The sequence below is a fragment of the Dendrobates tinctorius genome, unplaced genomic scaffold, assembly GCF_039654945.1.
Source record: "Dendrobates tinctorius isolate UK_male_01 unplaced genomic scaffold, ASM3965494v1 ptg000251l, whole genome shotgun sequence".
NCBI lineage: Eukaryota > Metazoa > Chordata > Amphibia > Anura > Dendrobatidae > Dendrobates > Dendrobates tinctorius.
This window is the reverse complement of record NW_027361918.1, coordinates 11,247,813-11,263,383: the sequence shown is the minus strand read 5'-3', so window position 1 is coordinate 11,263,383 and position 15,571 is coordinate 11,247,813. Positions and strand designations below refer to the sequence as shown.

The 15,571-nt window shown below is 40.9% G+C and overlaps 20 non-coding genes across 20 annotated transcripts; 13 read left to right on the top strand and 7 right to left on the bottom strand.

Moving 5' to 3' along the window:
* Positions 1 to 1,168: 1,168 nt before the first annotated feature.
* On the top strand, positions 1,169 to 1,241 carry TRNAA-AGC (transfer RNA alanine (anticodon AGC)). Its single transcript has one exon. It is a non-coding gene; the product is annotated as a tRNA-Ala (tRNA).
* A 108-nt stretch (positions 1,242 to 1,349) lies between these two features.
* Positions 1,350 to 1,435, top strand: TRNAY-GUA (transfer RNA tyrosine (anticodon GUA)). The gene is given in 2 exon segments: positions 1,350 to 1,386; positions 1,400 to 1,435. It is a non-coding gene; the product is annotated as a tRNA-Tyr (tRNA).
* Positions 1,436 to 1,658: 223 nt separating this feature from the next.
* TRNAN-GUU (transfer RNA asparagine (anticodon GUU)) lies at positions 1,659 to 1,732 on the bottom strand. Its single transcript has one exon. It is a non-coding gene; the product is annotated as a tRNA-Asn (tRNA).
* A 1,742-nt stretch (positions 1,733 to 3,474) lies between these two features.
* On the top strand, positions 3,475 to 3,547 carry TRNAA-AGC (transfer RNA alanine (anticodon AGC)). The gene has a single exon. It is a non-coding gene; the product is annotated as a tRNA-Ala (tRNA).
* Positions 3,548 to 3,655: 108 nt separating this feature from the next.
* TRNAY-GUA (transfer RNA tyrosine (anticodon GUA)) lies at positions 3,656 to 3,741 on the top strand. The gene is given in 2 exon segments: positions 3,656 to 3,692; positions 3,706 to 3,741. It is a non-coding gene; the product is annotated as a tRNA-Tyr (tRNA).
* A 223-nt stretch (positions 3,742 to 3,964) lies between these two features.
* On the bottom strand, positions 3,965 to 4,038 carry TRNAN-GUU (transfer RNA asparagine (anticodon GUU)). The gene has a single exon. It is a non-coding gene; the product is annotated as a tRNA-Asn (tRNA).
* Positions 4,039 to 5,769: 1,731 nt separating this feature from the next.
* Positions 5,770 to 5,842, top strand: TRNAA-AGC (transfer RNA alanine (anticodon AGC)). The gene has a single exon. It is a non-coding gene; the product is annotated as a tRNA-Ala (tRNA).
* Positions 5,843 to 5,950: 108 nt separating this feature from the next.
* TRNAY-GUA (transfer RNA tyrosine (anticodon GUA)) lies at positions 5,951 to 6,036 on the top strand. Its single transcript is given in 2 exon segments — positions 5,951 to 5,987; positions 6,001 to 6,036. It is a non-coding gene; the product is annotated as a tRNA-Tyr (tRNA).
* A 223-nt stretch (positions 6,037 to 6,259) lies between these two features.
* Positions 6,260 to 6,333, bottom strand: TRNAN-GUU (transfer RNA asparagine (anticodon GUU)). Its single transcript has one exon. It is a non-coding gene; the product is annotated as a tRNA-Asn (tRNA).
* A 1,742-nt stretch (positions 6,334 to 8,075) lies between these two features.
* On the top strand, positions 8,076 to 8,148 carry TRNAA-AGC (transfer RNA alanine (anticodon AGC)). Its single transcript has one exon. It is a non-coding gene; the product is annotated as a tRNA-Ala (tRNA).
* A 108-nt stretch (positions 8,149 to 8,256) lies between these two features.
* TRNAY-GUA (transfer RNA tyrosine (anticodon GUA)) lies at positions 8,257 to 8,342 on the top strand. Its single transcript is given in 2 exon segments — positions 8,257 to 8,293; positions 8,307 to 8,342. It is a non-coding gene; the product is annotated as a tRNA-Tyr (tRNA).
* Positions 8,343 to 8,565: 223 nt separating this feature from the next.
* On the bottom strand, positions 8,566 to 8,639 carry TRNAN-GUU (transfer RNA asparagine (anticodon GUU)). Its single transcript has one exon. It is a non-coding gene; the product is annotated as a tRNA-Asn (tRNA).
* Positions 8,640 to 10,370: 1,731 nt separating this feature from the next.
* Positions 10,371 to 10,443, top strand: TRNAA-AGC (transfer RNA alanine (anticodon AGC)). The gene has a single exon. It is a non-coding gene; the product is annotated as a tRNA-Ala (tRNA).
* Positions 10,444 to 10,551: 108 nt separating this feature from the next.
* TRNAY-GUA (transfer RNA tyrosine (anticodon GUA)) lies at positions 10,552 to 10,637 on the top strand. The gene is given in 2 exon segments: positions 10,552 to 10,588; positions 10,602 to 10,637. It is a non-coding gene; the product is annotated as a tRNA-Tyr (tRNA).
* A 223-nt stretch (positions 10,638 to 10,860) lies between these two features.
* TRNAN-GUU (transfer RNA asparagine (anticodon GUU)) lies at positions 10,861 to 10,934 on the bottom strand. The gene has a single exon. It is a non-coding gene; the product is annotated as a tRNA-Asn (tRNA).
* Positions 10,935 to 12,307: 1,373 nt separating this feature from the next.
* On the top strand, positions 12,308 to 12,380 carry TRNAA-AGC (transfer RNA alanine (anticodon AGC)). Its single transcript has one exon. It is a non-coding gene; the product is annotated as a tRNA-Ala (tRNA).
* A 417-nt stretch (positions 12,381 to 12,797) lies between these two features.
* TRNAN-GUU (transfer RNA asparagine (anticodon GUU)) lies at positions 12,798 to 12,871 on the bottom strand. The gene has a single exon. It is a non-coding gene; the product is annotated as a tRNA-Asn (tRNA).
* Positions 12,872 to 14,612: 1,741 nt separating this feature from the next.
* TRNAA-AGC (transfer RNA alanine (anticodon AGC)) lies at positions 14,613 to 14,685 on the top strand. Its single transcript has one exon. It is a non-coding gene; the product is annotated as a tRNA-Ala (tRNA).
* Positions 14,686 to 14,793: 108 nt separating this feature from the next.
* On the top strand, positions 14,794 to 14,879 carry TRNAY-GUA (transfer RNA tyrosine (anticodon GUA)). Its single transcript is given in 2 exon segments — positions 14,794 to 14,830; positions 14,844 to 14,879. It is a non-coding gene; the product is annotated as a tRNA-Tyr (tRNA).
* Positions 14,880 to 15,102: 223 nt separating this feature from the next.
* Positions 15,103 to 15,176, bottom strand: TRNAN-GUU (transfer RNA asparagine (anticodon GUU)). Its single transcript has one exon. It is a non-coding gene; the product is annotated as a tRNA-Asn (tRNA).
* Positions 15,177 to 15,571: the final 395 nt, after the last annotated feature.

Here is a 15,571-nt window from a genome sequence, read left to right as displayed (position 1 = left end):
TCTCGGATCAAAAACACTAGTCAAAATCCTAAATCCCAGTACAACTCGTGCCAAAGGACCAGAAGGAGATTCGCGACCTCTCAGCATTTTCTATATTCAAACCAAACCATAAAAGATCAATCTTTTCGCTTGGGATTGTGCTGCATTACAACTTTTTTCTACAAACTAGGTAAGTTTTTTTTCATTCCCCCAGTTTGGTTCTCTATATACAGAGAAATGGTTTACTAGAAAATTGCTCGACTGTATTTGTAGGCCATAATTCACATTGTGAAACCCAGCGGTCGATGGATCGAAACCAACCTCTGCTAAATAGTTGTGTTTTATAAACTTCATCATTGCATATCAACTGAACTTTTCTGTCAACAGCAAACGTGTCTCGGATCAAAAACACTAGTCAAAATCCTAAATCCCAGTACAACTCGTGCCAAAGGACCAGAAGGAGATTCGCGACCTCTCAGCATTTTCTATATTCAAACCAAACCATAAAAGGTCAATCTTTTTGCTTGGGATTGTGCTGCATTACAACTTTTTTCTACAAACTAGGTAAGTTTTTTTTACTCCCCCAGTCTGGTTCTCTACATACATAGAAATGGTTTGCTAGAAAATTGCCCGACTGTATTTGTAGGCCATAATTCACATTGTGAAACCCAGCGGTCGATGGATCGAAACCAACCTCTGCTAAATAGTTGTGATTTATAAACTTCATCATTGCATATCAACTGAACTTTTCTGTCAACAGCAAACGTGTCTCGGATCAAAAACACTAGTCAAAATCCTAAATCCCAGTACAACTCGTGCCAAAGGACCAGAAGGAGATTCGCGACCTCTCAGCATTTTCTATAATCAAACCAAACCATAAAAGGTCAATCTTTTTGCTTGGGATTGTGCTGCATTACAACTTTTTTCTACAAACTAGGTAAGTTTTTTTTACTCCCCCAGTCTGGTTCTCTACATACGTAGAAATGGTTTGCTAGAAAATTGCTCGACTTTATTTGTAGGCCATAATTCACATTGTGAACTCCGTAGATGTTCTTCAAATATGGGAGAAAGGAATCTGTACTTAAAAAAAAAAAAAAAAAAAAAAAAAAAAGCACTCAATGGCACATTTGACTATAAGTAAACTGTGACATGGTGTGGCGTGAAACTGATAATGGCGTTCGTCGGGCATGGGGGATTAGCTCAAGTGGTAGAGCGCTCGCTTAGCATGCGAGAGGTAGCGGGATCGATGCCCGCATTCTCCAATACAATCTTTGGATTCCTTTTTCAGTTGGCCGAGTGAATTGTTTATGCCACCTGCTCGTGGCACACACGTCCAAACCTTGAAGACTTTCAACAATGGCTAAATCAAGCCTTCGATAGCTCAGCTGGTAGAGCGGAGGACTGTAGATCTAAATTAGCAATCCTTAGGTCGCTGGTTCAATTCCGGCTCGAAGGAAGTTTTGTGTATTCTATCAGATGTTTTCAACCTTCTGGCAAATACCAGACAGCTATGCTCTTTCTGGACATGTAGACAGAAACACAACCGGAAAGTTTTTTCTCCAGTTTGCCTTGTGAATTCAAAACTTAGGCAGCAACAGTGCTTTTACTTTATGGAGATGCTGAGCACCAATGTGAAAACGTCTTCAACTGTAGCATGCTACCCAAGCAAAAGGAACCAACGTCCCTGGGTGGACTCGAACCACCAACCTTTCGGTTAACAGCCGAACGCGCTAACCGATTGCGCCACAGAGACACAAACGCCTGCCGAACTTTCGTCTAACAGCCGGACGCACCCACCAGTTTTAACCGGAACCTTAAACAATGGTCAGACACCATTTCCTCTAATGATTTTCAACAATAATATGACACAAGAAAGCAAAAAAAAACAAAGAAACAATTGCAGAACCCCAGGAGTACTCTAGTCGCCAACAAATATGTAATGGCTGAAAATTTACATGTCATCGACCTGAACACAAACAGTCATTAGAATTTTACTCTGTACATCTGTTAACACAAGCAGAGTGGCGCAGCGGAAGCGTGCTGGGCCCATAACCCAGAGGTCGATGGATCGAAACCATCCTCTGCTAAATTGTGCTGCATTGCATCTTTTTCTACAAACTAGCTAAGTTTTTTTTCACTTCCCCATTTTGGTTCTCTATATACAGAGAAATGGTTTGCTAGAAAATTGCTCGACTGTATTTGTAGACCATAATTCACATTGTGAAACCCAGCGGTCAATGGATTGAAACCAACCTCTGCTAAATAGTTGTGTTTTATAAACTTCATCATTGCATATCAACTGAACTTTTCTGTCAACAGCAAACGTGTCTCGGATCAAAAACACTAGTCAAAATCCTAAATCCCAGTACAACTCGTGCCAAAGGACCAGAAGGAGATTCGCGACCTCTCAGCATTTTCTATATTCAAACCAAACCATAAAAGATCAATCTTTTCGCTTGGGATTGTGCTGCATTACAACTTTTTTCTACAAACTAGGTAAGTTTTTTTTCATTCCCCCAGTTTGGTTCTCTATATACAGAGAAATGGTTTACTAGAAAATTGCTCGACTGTATTTGTAGGCCATAATTCACATTGTGAAACCCAGCGGTCGATGGATCGAAACCAACCTCTGCTAAATAGTTGTGTTTTATAAACTTCATCATTGCATATCAACTGAACTTTTCTGTCAACAGCAAACGTGTCTCGGATCAAAAACACTAGTCAAAATCCTAAATCCCAGTACAACTCGTGCCAAAGGACCAGAAGGAGATTCGCGACCTCTCAGCATTTTCTATATTCAAACCAAACCATAAAAGGTCAATCTTTTTGCTTGGGATTGTGCTGCATTACAACTTTTTTCTACAAACTAGGTAAGTTTTTTTTACTCCCCCAGTCTGGTTCTCTACATACATAGAAATGGTTTGCTAGAAAATTGCCCGACTGTATTTGTAGGCCATAATTCACATTGTGAAACCCAGCGGTCGATGGATCGAAACCAACCTCTGCTAAATAGTTGTGATTTATAAACTTCATCATTGCATATCAACTGAACTTTTCTGTCAACAGCAAACGTGTCTCGGATCAAAAACACTAGTCAAAATCCTAAATCCCAGTACAACTCGTGCCAAAGGACCAGAAGGAGATTCGCGACCTCTCAGCATTTTCTATAATCAAACCAAACCATAAAAGGTCAATCTTTTTGCTTGGGATTGTGCTGCATTACAACTTTTTTCTACAAACTAGGTAAGTTTTTTTTACTCCCCCAGTCTGGTTCTCTACATACGTAGAAATGGTTTGCTAGAAAATTGCTCGACTTTATTTGTAGGCCATAATTCACATTGTGAACTCCGTAGATGTTCTTCAAATATGGGAGAAAGGAATCTGTACTTAAAAAAAAAAAAAAAAAAAAAAAAAAAAGCACTCAATGGCACATTTGACTATAAGTAAACTGTGACATGGTGTGGCGTGAAACTGATAATGGCGTTCGTCGGGCATGGGGGATTAGCTCAAGTGGTAGAGCGCTCGCTTAGCATGCGAGAGGTAGCGGGATCGATGCCCGCATTCTCCAATACAATCTTTGGATTCCTTTTTCAGTTGGCCGAGTGAATTGTTTATGCCACCTGCTCGTGGCACACACGTCCAAACCTTGAAGACTTTCAACAATGGCTAAATCAAGCCTTCGATAGCTCAGCTGGTAGAGCGGAGGACTGTAGATCTAAATTAGCAATCCTTAGGTCGCTGGTTCAATTCCGGCTCGAAGGAAGTTTTGTGTATTCTATCAGATGTTTTCAACCTTCTGGCAAATACCAGACAGCTATGCTCTTTCTGGACATGTAGACAGAAACACAACCGGAAAGTTTTTTCTCCAGTTTGCCTTGTGAATTCAAAACTTAGGCAGCAACAGTGCTTTTACTTTATGGAGATGCTGAGCACCAATGTGAAAACGTCTTCAACTGTAGCATGCTACCCAAGCAAAAGGAACCAACGTCCCTGGGTGGACTCGAACCACCAACCTTTCGGTTAACAGCCGAACGCGCTAACCGATTGCGCCACAGAGACACAAACGCCTGCCGAACTTTCGTCTAACAGCCGGACGCACCCACCAGTTTTAACCGGAACCTTAAACAATGGTCAGACACCATTTCCTCTAATGATTTTCAACAATAATATGACACAAGAAAGCAAAAAAAAACAAAGAAACAATTGCAGAACCCCAGGAGTACTCTAGTCGCCAACAAATATGTAATGGCTGAAAATTTACATGTCATCGACCTGAACACAAACAGTCATTAGAATTTTACTCTGTACATCTGTTAACACAAGCAGAGTGGCGCAGCGGAAGCGTGCTGGGCCCATAACCCAGAGGTCGATGGATCGAAGCCATCCTCTGCTAAATTGTGCTGCATTGCATCTTTTTCTACAAACTAGCTAAGTTTTTTTCACTTCCCCATTTTGGTTCTCTATATACAGAGAAATGGTTTGCTAGAAAATTGCTCGACTGTATTTGTAGACCATAATTCACATTGTGAAACCCAGCGGTCAATGGATTGAAACCAACCTCTGCTAAATAGTTGTGTTTTATAAACTTCATCATTGCATATCAACTGAACTTTTCTGTCAACAGCAAACGTGTCTCGGATCAAAAACACTAGTCAAAATCCTAAATCCCAGTACAACTCGTGCCAAAGGACCAGAAGGAGATTCGCGACCTCTCAGCATTTTCTATATTCAAACCAAACCATAAAAGATCAATCTTTTCGCTTGGGATTGTGCTGCATTACAACTTTTTTCTACAAACTAGGTAAGTTTTTTTTCATTCCCCCAGTTTGGTTCTCTATATACAGAGAAATGGTTTACTAGAAAATTGCTCGACTGTATTTGTAGGCCATAATTCACATTGTGAAACCCAGCGGTCGATGGATCGAAACCAACCTCTGCTAAATAGTTGTGTTTTATAAACTTCATCATTGCATATCAACTGAACTTTTCTGTCAACAGCAAACGTGTCTCGGATCAAAAACACTAGTCAAAATCCTAAATCCCAGTACAACTCGTGCCAAAGGACCAGAAGGAGATTCGCGACCTCTCAGCATTTTCTATATTCAAACCAAACCATAAAAGGTCAATCTTTTTGCTTGGGATTGTGCTGCATTACAACTTTTTTCTACAAACTAGGTAAGTTTTTTTTACTCCCCCAGTCTGGTTCTCTACATACATAGAAATGGTTTGCTAGAAAATTGCCCGACTGTATTTGTAGGCCATAATTCACATTGTGAAACCCAGCGGTCGATGGATCGAAACCAACCTCTGCTAAATAGTTGTGATTTATAAACTTCATCATTGCATATCAACTGAACTTTTCTGTCAACAGCAAACGTGTCTCGGATCAAAAACACTAGTCAAAATCCTAAATCCCAGTACAACTCGTGCCAAAGGACCAGAAGGAGATTCGCGACCTCTCAGCATTTTCTATAATCAAACCAAACCATAAAAGGTCAATCTTTTTGCTTGGGATTGTGCTGCATTACAACTTTTTTCTACAAACTAGGTAAGTTTTTTTTACTCCCCCAGTCTGGTTCTCTACATACGTAGAAATGGTTTGCTAGAAAATTGCTCGACTTTATTTGTAGGCCATAATTCACATTGTGAACTCCGTAGATGTTCTTCAAATATGGGAGAAAGGAATCTGTACTTAAAAAAAAAAAAAAAAAAGCACTCAATGGCACATTTGACTATAAGTAAACTGTGACATGGTGTGGCGTGAAACTGATAATGGCGTTCGTCGGGCATGGGGGATTAGCTCAAGTGGTAGAGCGCTCGCTTAGCATGCGAGAGGTAGCGGGATCGATGCCCGCATTCTCCAATACAATCTTTGGATTCCTTTTTCAGTTGGCCGAGTGAATTGTTTATGCCACCTGCTCGTGGCACACACGTCCAAACCTTGAAGACTTTCAACAATGGCTAAATCAAGCCTTCGATAGCTCAGCTGGTAGAGCGGAGGACTGTAGATCTAAATTAGCAATCCTTAGGTCGCTGGTTCAATTCCGGCTCGAAGGAAGTTTTGTGTATTCTATCAGATGTTTTCAACCTTCTGGCAAATACCAGACAGCTATGCTCTTTCTGGACATGTAGACAGAAACACAACCGGAAAGTTTTTTCTCCAGTTTGCCTTGTGAATTCAAAACTTAGGCAGCAACAGTGCTTTTACTTTATGGAGATGCTGAGCACCAATGTGAAAACGTCTTCAACTGTAGCATGCTACCCAAGCAAAAGGAACCAACGTCCCTGGGTGGACTCGAACCACCAACCTTTCGGTTAACAGCCGAACGCGCTAACCGATTGCGCCACAGAGACACAAACGCCTGCCGAACTTTCGTCTAACAGCCGGACGCACCCACCAGTTTTAACCGGAACCTTAAACAATGGTCAGACACCATTTCCTCTAATGATTTTCAACAATAATATGACACAAGAAAGCAAAAAAAAACAAAGAAACAATTGCAGAACCCCAGGAGTACTCTAGTCGCCAACAAATATGTAATGGCTGAAAATTTACATGTCATCGACCTGAACACAAACAGTCATTAGAATTTTACTCTGTACATCTGTTAACACAAGCAGAGTGGCGCAGCGGAAGCGTGCTGGGCCCATAACCCAGAGGTCGATGGATCGAAACCATCCTCTGCTAAATTGTGCTGCATTGCATCTTTTTCTACAAACTAGCTAAGTTTTTTTTCACTTCCCCATTTTGGTTCTCTATATACAGAGAAATGGTTTGCTAGAAAATTGCTCGACTGTATTTGTAGACCATAATTCACATTGTGAAACCCAGCGGTCAATGGATTGAAACCAACCTCTGCTAAATAGTTGTGTTTTATAAACTTCATCATTGCATATCAACTGAACTTTTCTGTCAACAGCAAACGTGTCTCGGATCAAAAACACTAGTCAAAATCCTAAATCCCAGTACAACTCGTGCCAAAGGACCAGAAGGAGATTCGCGACCTCTCAGCATTTTCTATATTCAAACCAAACCATAAAAGATCAATCTTTTCGCTTGGGATTGTGCTGCATTACAACTTTTTTCTACAAACTAGGTAAGTTTTTTTTCATTCCCCCAGTTTGGTTCTCTATATACAGAGAAATGGTTTACTAGAAAATTGCTCGACTGTATTTGTAGGCCATAATTCACATTGTGAAACCCAGCGGTCGATGGATCGAAACCAACCTCTGCTAAATAGTTGTGTTTTATAAACTTCATCATTGCATATCAACTGAACTTTTCTGTCAACAGCAAACGTGTCTCGGATCAAAAACACTAGTCAAAATCCTAAATCCCAGTACAACTCGTGCCAAAGGACCAGAAGGAGATTCGCGACCTCTCAGCATTTTCTATATTCAAACCAAACCATAAAAGGTCAATCTTTTTGCTTGGGATTGTGCTGCATTACAACTTTTTTCTACAAACTAGGTAAGTTTTTTTTACTCCCCCAGTCTGGTTCTCTACATACATAGAAATGGTTTGCTAGAAAATTGCCCGACTGTATTTGTAGGCCATAATTCACATTGTGAAACCCAGCGGTCGATGGATCGAAACCAACCTCTGCTAAATAGTTGTGATTTATAAACTTCATCATTGCATATCAACTGAACTTTTCTGTCAACAGCAAACGTGTCTCGGATCAAAAACACTAGTCAAAATCCTAAATCCCAGTACAACTCGTGCCAAAGGACCAGAAGGAGATTCGCGACCTCTCAGCATTTTCTATAATCAAACCAAACCATAAAAGGTCAATCTTTTTGCTTGGGATTGTGCTGCATTACAACTTTTTTCTACAAACTAGGTAAGTTTTTTTTACTCCCCCAGTCTGGTTCTCTACATACGTAGAAATGGTTTGCTAGAAAATTGCTCGACTTTATTTGTAGGCCATAATTCACATTGTGAACTCCGTAGATGTTCTTCAAATATGGGAGAAAGGAATCTGTACTTAAAAAAAAAAAAAAAAAAAAAAAAAAAAGCACTCAATGGCACATTTGACTATAAGTAAACTGTGACATGGTGTGGCGTGAAACTGATAATGGCGTTCGTCGGGCATGGGGGATTAGCTCAAGTGGTAGAGCGCTCGCTTAGCATGCGAGAGGTAGCGGGATCGATGCCCGCATTCTCCAATACAATCTTTGGATTCCTTTTTCAGTTGGCCGAGTGAATTGTTTATGCCACCTGCTCGTGGCACACACGTCCAAACCTTGAAGACTTTCAACAATGGCTAAATCAAGCCTTCGATAGCTCAGCTGGTAGAGCGGAGGACTGTAGATCTAAATTAGCAATCCTTAGGTCGCTGGTTCAATTCCGGCTCGAAGGAAGTTTTGTGTATTCTATCAGATGTTTTCAACCTTCTGGCAAATACCAGACAGCTATGCTCTTTCTGGACATGTAGACAGAAACACAACCGGAAAGTTTTTTCTCCAGTTTGCCTTGTGAATTCAAAACTTAGGCAGCAACAGTGCTTTTACTTTATGGAGATGCTGAGCACCAATGTGAAAACGTCTTCAACTGTAGCATGCTACCCAAGCAAAAGGAACCAACGTCCCTGGGTGGACTCGAACCACCAACCTTTCGGTTAACAGCCGAACGCGCTAACCGATTGCGCCACAGAGACACAAACGCCTGCCGAACTTTCGTCTAACAGCCGGACGCACCCACCAGTTTTAACCGGAACCTTAAACAATGGTCAGACACCATTTCCTCTAATGATTTTCAACAATAATATGACACAAGAAAGCAAAAAAAAACAAAGAAACAATTGCAGAACCCCAGGAGTACTCTAGTCGCCAACAAATATGTAATGGCTGAAAATTTACATGTCATCGACCTGAACACAAACAGTCATTAGAATTTTACTCTGTACATCTGTTAACACAAGCAGAGTGGCGCAGCGGAAGCGTGCTGGGCCCATAACCCAGAGGTCGATGGATCGAAGCCATCCTCTGCTAAATTGTGCTGCATTGCATCTTTTTCTACAAACTAGCTAAGTTTTTTTCACTTCCCCATTTTGGTTCTCTATATACAGAGAAATGGTTTGCTAGAAAATTGCTCGACTGTATTTGTAGACCATAATTCACATTGTGAAACCCAGCGGTCAATGGATTGAAACCAACCTCTGCTAAATAGTTGTGTTTTATAAACTTCATCATTGCATATCAACTGAACTTTTCTGTCAACAGCAAACGTGTCTCGGATCAAAAACACTAGTCAAAATCCTAAATCCCAGTACAACTCGTGCCAAAGGACCAGAAGGAGATTCGCGACCTCTCAGCATTTTCTATATTCAAACCAAACCATAAAAGATCAATCTTTTCGCTTGGGATTGTGCTGCATTACAACTTTTTTCTACAAACTAGGTAAGTTTTTTTTCATTCCCCCAGTTTGGTTCTCTATATACAGAGAAATGGTTTACTAGAAAATTGCTCGACTGTATTTGTAGGCCATAATTCACATTGTGAAACCCAGCGGTCGATGGATCGAAACCAACCTCTGCTAAATAGTTGTGTTTTATAAACTTCATCATTGCATATCAACTGAACTTTTCTGTCAACAGCAAACGTGTCTCGGATCAAAAACACTAGTCAAAATCCTAAATCCCAGTACAACTCGTGCCAAAGGACCAGAAGGAGATTCGCGACCTCTCAGCATTTTCTATATTCAAACCAAACCATAAAAGGTCAATCTTTTTGCTTGGGATTGTGCTGCATTACAACTTTTTTCTACAAACTAGGTAAGTTTTTTTTACTCCCCCAGTCTGGTTCTCTACATACATAGAAATGGTTTGCTAGAAAATTGCCCGACTGTATTTGTAGGCCATAATTCACATTGTGAAACCCAGCGGTCGATGGATCGAAACCAACCTCTGCTAAATAGTTGTGATTTATAAACTTCATCATTGCATATCAACTGAACTTTTCTGTCAACAGCAAACGTGTCTCGGATCAAAAACACTAGTCAAAATCCTAAATCCCAGTACAACTCGTGCCAAAGGACCAGAAGGAGATTCGCGACCTCTCAGCATTTTCTATAATCAAACCAAACCATAAAAGGTCAATCTTTTTGCTTGGGATTGTGCTGCATTACAACTTTTTTCTACAAACTAGGTAAGTTTTTTTTACTCCCCCAGTCTGGTTCTCTACATACGTAGAAATGGTTTGCTAGAAAATTGCTCGACTTTATTTGTAGGCCATAATTCACATTGTGAACTCCGTAGATGTTCTTCAAATATGGGAGAAAGGAATCTGTACTTAAAAAAAAAAAAAAAAAAGCACTCAATGGCACATTTGACTATAAGTAAACTGTGACATGGTGTGGCGTGAAACTGATAATGGCGTTCGTCGGGCATGGGGGATTAGCTCAAGTGGTAGAGCGCTCGCTTAGCATGCGAGAGGTAGCGGGATCGATGCCCGCATTCTCCAATACAATCTTTGGATTCCTTTTTCAGTTGGCCGAGTGAATTGTTTATGCCACCTGCTCGTGGCACACACGTCCAAACCTTGAAGACTTTCAACAATGGCTAAATCAAGCCTTCGATAGCTCAGCTGGTAGAGCGGAGGACTGTAGATCTAAATTAGCAATCCTTAGGTCGCTGGTTCAATTCCGGCTCGAAGGAAGTTTTGTGTATTCTATCAGATGTTTTCAACCTTCTGGCAAATACCAGACAGCTATGCTCTTTCTGGACATGTAGACAGAAACACAACCGGAAAGTTTTTTCTCCAGTTTGCCTTGTGAATTCAAAACTTAGGCAGCAACAGTGCTTTTACTTTATGGAGATGCTGAGCACCAATGTGAAAACGTCTTCAACTGTAGCATGCTACCCAAGCAAAAGGAACCAACGTCCCTGGGTGGACTCGAACCACCAACCTTTCGGTTAACAGCCGAACGCGCTAACCGATTGCGCCACAGAGACACAAACGCCTGCCGAACTTTCGTCTAACAGCCGGACGCACCCACCAGTTTTAACCGGAACCTTAAACAATGGTCAGACACCATTTCCTCTAATGATTTTCAACAATAATATGACACAAGAAAGCAAAAAAAAACAAAGAAACAATTGCAGAACCCCAGGAGTACTCTAGTCGCCAACAAATATGTAATGGCTGAAAATTTACATGTCATCGACCTGAACACAAACAGTCATTAGAATTTTACTCTGTACATCTGTTAACACAAGCAGAGTGGCGCAGCGGAAGCGTGCTGGGCCCATAACCCAGAGGTCGATGGATCGAAGCCATCCTCTGCTAAATTGTGCTGCATTGCATCTTTTTCTACAAACTAGCTAAGTTTTTTTCACTTCCCCATTTTGGTTCTCTATATACAGAGAAATGGTTTGCTAGAAAATTGCTCGACTGTATTTGTAGACCATAATTCACATTGTGAAACCCAGCGGTCAATGGATTGAAACCAACCTCTGCTAAATAGTTGTGTTTTATAAACTTCATCATTGCATATCAACTGAACTTTTCTGTCAACAGCAAACGTGTCTCGGATCAAAAACACTAGTCAAAATCCTAAATCCCAGTACAACTCGTGCCAAAGGACCAGAAGGAGATTCGCGACCTCTCAGCATTTTCTATATTCAAACCAAACCATAAAAGATCAATCTTTTCGCTTGGGATTGTGCTGCATTACAACTTTTTTCTACAAACTAGGTAAGTTTTTTTTCATTCCCCCAGTTTGGTTCTCTATATACAGAGAAATGGTTTACTAGAAAATTGCTCGACTGTATTTGTAGGCCATAATTCACATTGTGAAACCCAGCGGTCGATGGATCGAAACCAACCTCTGCTAAATAGTTGTGTTTTATAAACTTCATCATTGCATATCAACTGAACTTTTCTGTCAACAGCAAACGTGTCTCGGATCAAAAACACTAGTCAAAATCCTAAATCCCAGTACAACTCGTGCCAAAGGACCAGAAGGAGATTCGCGACCTCTCAGCATTTTCTATATTCAAACCAAACCATAAAAGGTCAATCTTTTTGCTTGGGATTGTGCTGCATTACAACTTTTTTCTACAAACTAGGTAAGTTTTTTTTACTCCCCCAGTCTGGTTCTCTACATACATAGAAATGGTTTGCTAGAAAATTGCCCGACTGTATTTGTAGGCCATAATTCACATTGTGAACTACGTAGATGTTCTTCAAATATGGGAGAAAGGAATCTGTACTTAAAAAAAAAAAAAAAAAAAAAAAAAAAAAAAAAGCACTCAATGGCACATTTGACTATAAGTAAACTGTGACATGGTGTGGCGTGAAACTGATAATGGCGTTCGTCGGGCATGGGGGATTAGCTCAAGTGGTAGAGCGCTCGCTTAGCATGCGAGAGGTAGCGGGATCGATGCCCGCATTCTCCAATACAATCTTTGGATTCCTTTTTCAGTTGGCCGAGTGAATTGTTTATGCCACCTGCTCGTGGCACACACGTCCAAACCTTGAAGACTTTCAACAATGGCTAAATCAAGCCTTCGATAGCTCAGCTGGTAGAGCGGAGGACTGTAGATCTAAATTAGCAATCCTTAGGTCGCTGGTTCAATTCTGGCTCGTAGGAAGTTTTGTGTATTCTATCAGATGTTTTCAACCTTCTGGCAAATACCAGACAGCTATGCTCTTTCTGGACATGTAGACAGAAACACAACCGGAAAGTTTTTTCTCCAGTTTGCCTTGTGAATTCAAAACTTAGGCAGCAACAGTGCTTTTACTTTATGGAGATGCTGAGCACCAATGTGAAAACGTCTTCAACTGTAGCATGCTACCCAAGCAAAAGGAACCAACGTCCCTGGGTGGACTCGAACCACCAACCTTTCGGTTAACAGCCGAACGCGCTAACCGATTGCGCCACAGAGACACAAACGCCTGCTGAACTTTCGTCTAACAGCCGGACGCACCCACCAGTTTTAACCGGAACCTTAAACAATGGTCAGACACCATTTCCTCTAATGATTTTCAACAATAATATGACACAAGAAAGCAAAAAAAAACAAAGAAACAATTGCAGAACCCCAGGAGTACTCTAGTCGCCAACAAATATGTAATGGCTGAAAATTTACATGTCATCGACCTGAACACAAACAGTCATTAGAATTTTACTCTGTACATCTGTTAACACAAGCAGAGTGGCGCAGCGGAAGCGTGCTGGGCCCATAACCCAGAGGTCGATGGATCGAAGCCATCCTCTGCTAAATTGTGCTGCATTGCATCTTTTTCTACAAACTAGCTAAGTTTTTTTCACTTCCCCATTTTGGTTCTCTATATACAGAGAAATGGTTTGCTAGAAAATTGCTCGACTGTATTTGTAGACCATAATTCACATTGTGAAACCCAGCGGTCAATGGATTGAAACCAACCTCTGCTAAATAGTTGTGTTTTATAAACTTCATCATTGCATATCAACTGAACTTTTCTGTCAACAGCAAACGTGTCTCGGATCAAAAACACTAGTCAAAATCCTAAATCCCAGTACAACTCGTGCCAAAGGACCAGAAGGAGATTCGCGACCTCTCAGCATTTTCTATATTCAAACCAAACCATAAAAGATCAATCTTTTCGCTTGGGATTGTGCTGCATTACAACTTTTTTCTACAAACTAGGTAAGTTTTTTTTCATTCCCCCAGTTTGGTTCTCTATATACAGAGAAATGGTTTACTAGAAAATTGCTCGACTGTATTTGTAGGCCATAATTCACATTGTGAAACCCAGCGGTCGATGGATCGAAACCAACCTCTGCTAAATAGTTGTGTTTTATAAACTTCATCATTGCATATCAACTGAACTTTTCTGTCAACAGCAAACGTGTCTCGGATCAAAAACACTAGTCAAAATCCTAAATCCCAGTACAACTCGTGCCAAAGGACCAGAAGGAGATTCGCGACCTCTCAGCATTTTCTATATTCAAACCAAACCATAAAAGGTCAATCTTTTTGCTTGGGATTGTGCTGCATTACAACTTTTTTCTACAAACTAGGTAAGTTTTTTTTACTCCCCCAGTCTGGTTCTCTACATACATAGAAATGGTTTGCTAGAAAATTGCCCGACTGTATTTGTAGGCCATAATTCACATTGTGAAACCCAGCGGTCGATGGATCGAAACCAACCTCTGCTAAATAGTTGTGATTTATAAACTTCATCATTGCATATCAACTGAACTTTTCTGTCAACAGCAAACGTGTCTCGGATCAAAAACACTAGTCAAAATCCTAAATCCCAGTACAACTCGTGCCAAAGGACCAGAAGGAGATTCGCGACCTCTCAGCATTTTCTATAATCAAACCAAACCATAAAAGGTCAATCTTTTTGCTTGGGATTGTGCTGCATTACAACTTTTTTCTACAAACTAGGTAAGTTTTTTTTACTCCCCCAGTCTGGTTCTCTACATACGTAGAAATGGTTTGCTAGAAAATTGCTCGACTTTATTTGTAGGCCATAATTCACATTGTGAACTCCGTAGATGTTCTTCAAATATGGGAGAAAGGAATCTGTACTTAAAAAAAAAAAAAAAAAAAAAAAAAAAAGCACTCAATGGCACATTTGACTATAAGTAAACTGTGACATGGTGTGGCGTGAAACTGATAATGGCGTTCGTCGGGCATGGGGGATTAGCTCAAGTGGTAGAGCGCTCGCTTAGCATGCGAGAGGTAGCGGGATCGATGCCCGCATTCTCCAATACAATCTTTGGATTCCTTTTTCAGTTGGCCGAGTGAATTGTTTATGCCACCTGCTCGTGGCACACACGTCCAAACCTTGAAGACTTTCAACAATGGCTAAATCAAGCCTTCGATAGCTCAGCTGGTAGAGCGGAGGACTGTAGATCTAAATTAGCAATCCTTAGGTCGCTGGTTCAATTCCGGCTCGAAGGAAGTTTTGTGTATTCTATCAGATGTTTTCAACCTTCTGGCAAATACCAGACAGCTATGCTCTTTCTGGACATGTAGACAGAAACACAACCGGAAAGTTTTTTCTCCAGTTTGCCTTGTGAATTCAAAACTTAGGCAGCAACAGTGCTTTTACTTTATGGAGATGCTGAGCACCAATGTGAAAACGTCTTCAACTGTAGCATGCTACCCAAGCAAAAGGAACCAACGTCCCTGGGTGGACTCGAACCACCAACCTTTCGGTTAACAGCCGAACGCGCTAACCGATTGCGCCACAGAGACACAAAGGCCTGCCGAACTTTCGTCTAACAGCCGGACGCACCCACCAGTTTTAACCGGAACCTTAAACAATGGTCAGACACCATTTCCTCTAATGATTTTCAACAATAATATGACACAAGAAAGCAAAAAAAAACAAAGAAACAATTGCAGAACCCCAGGAGTACTCTAGTCGCCAACAAATATGTAATGGCTGAAAATTTACATGTCATCGACCTGAACACAAACAGTCATTAGAATTTTACTCTGTACATCTGTTAACACAAGCAGAGTGGCGCAGCGGAAGCGTGCTGGGCCCATAACCCAGAGGTCGATGGATCGAAACCATCCTCTGCTAAATTGTGCTGCATTACAACTTTTTTCTACAAACTAGGTAAGTTTTTTTTCATTCCCCCAGT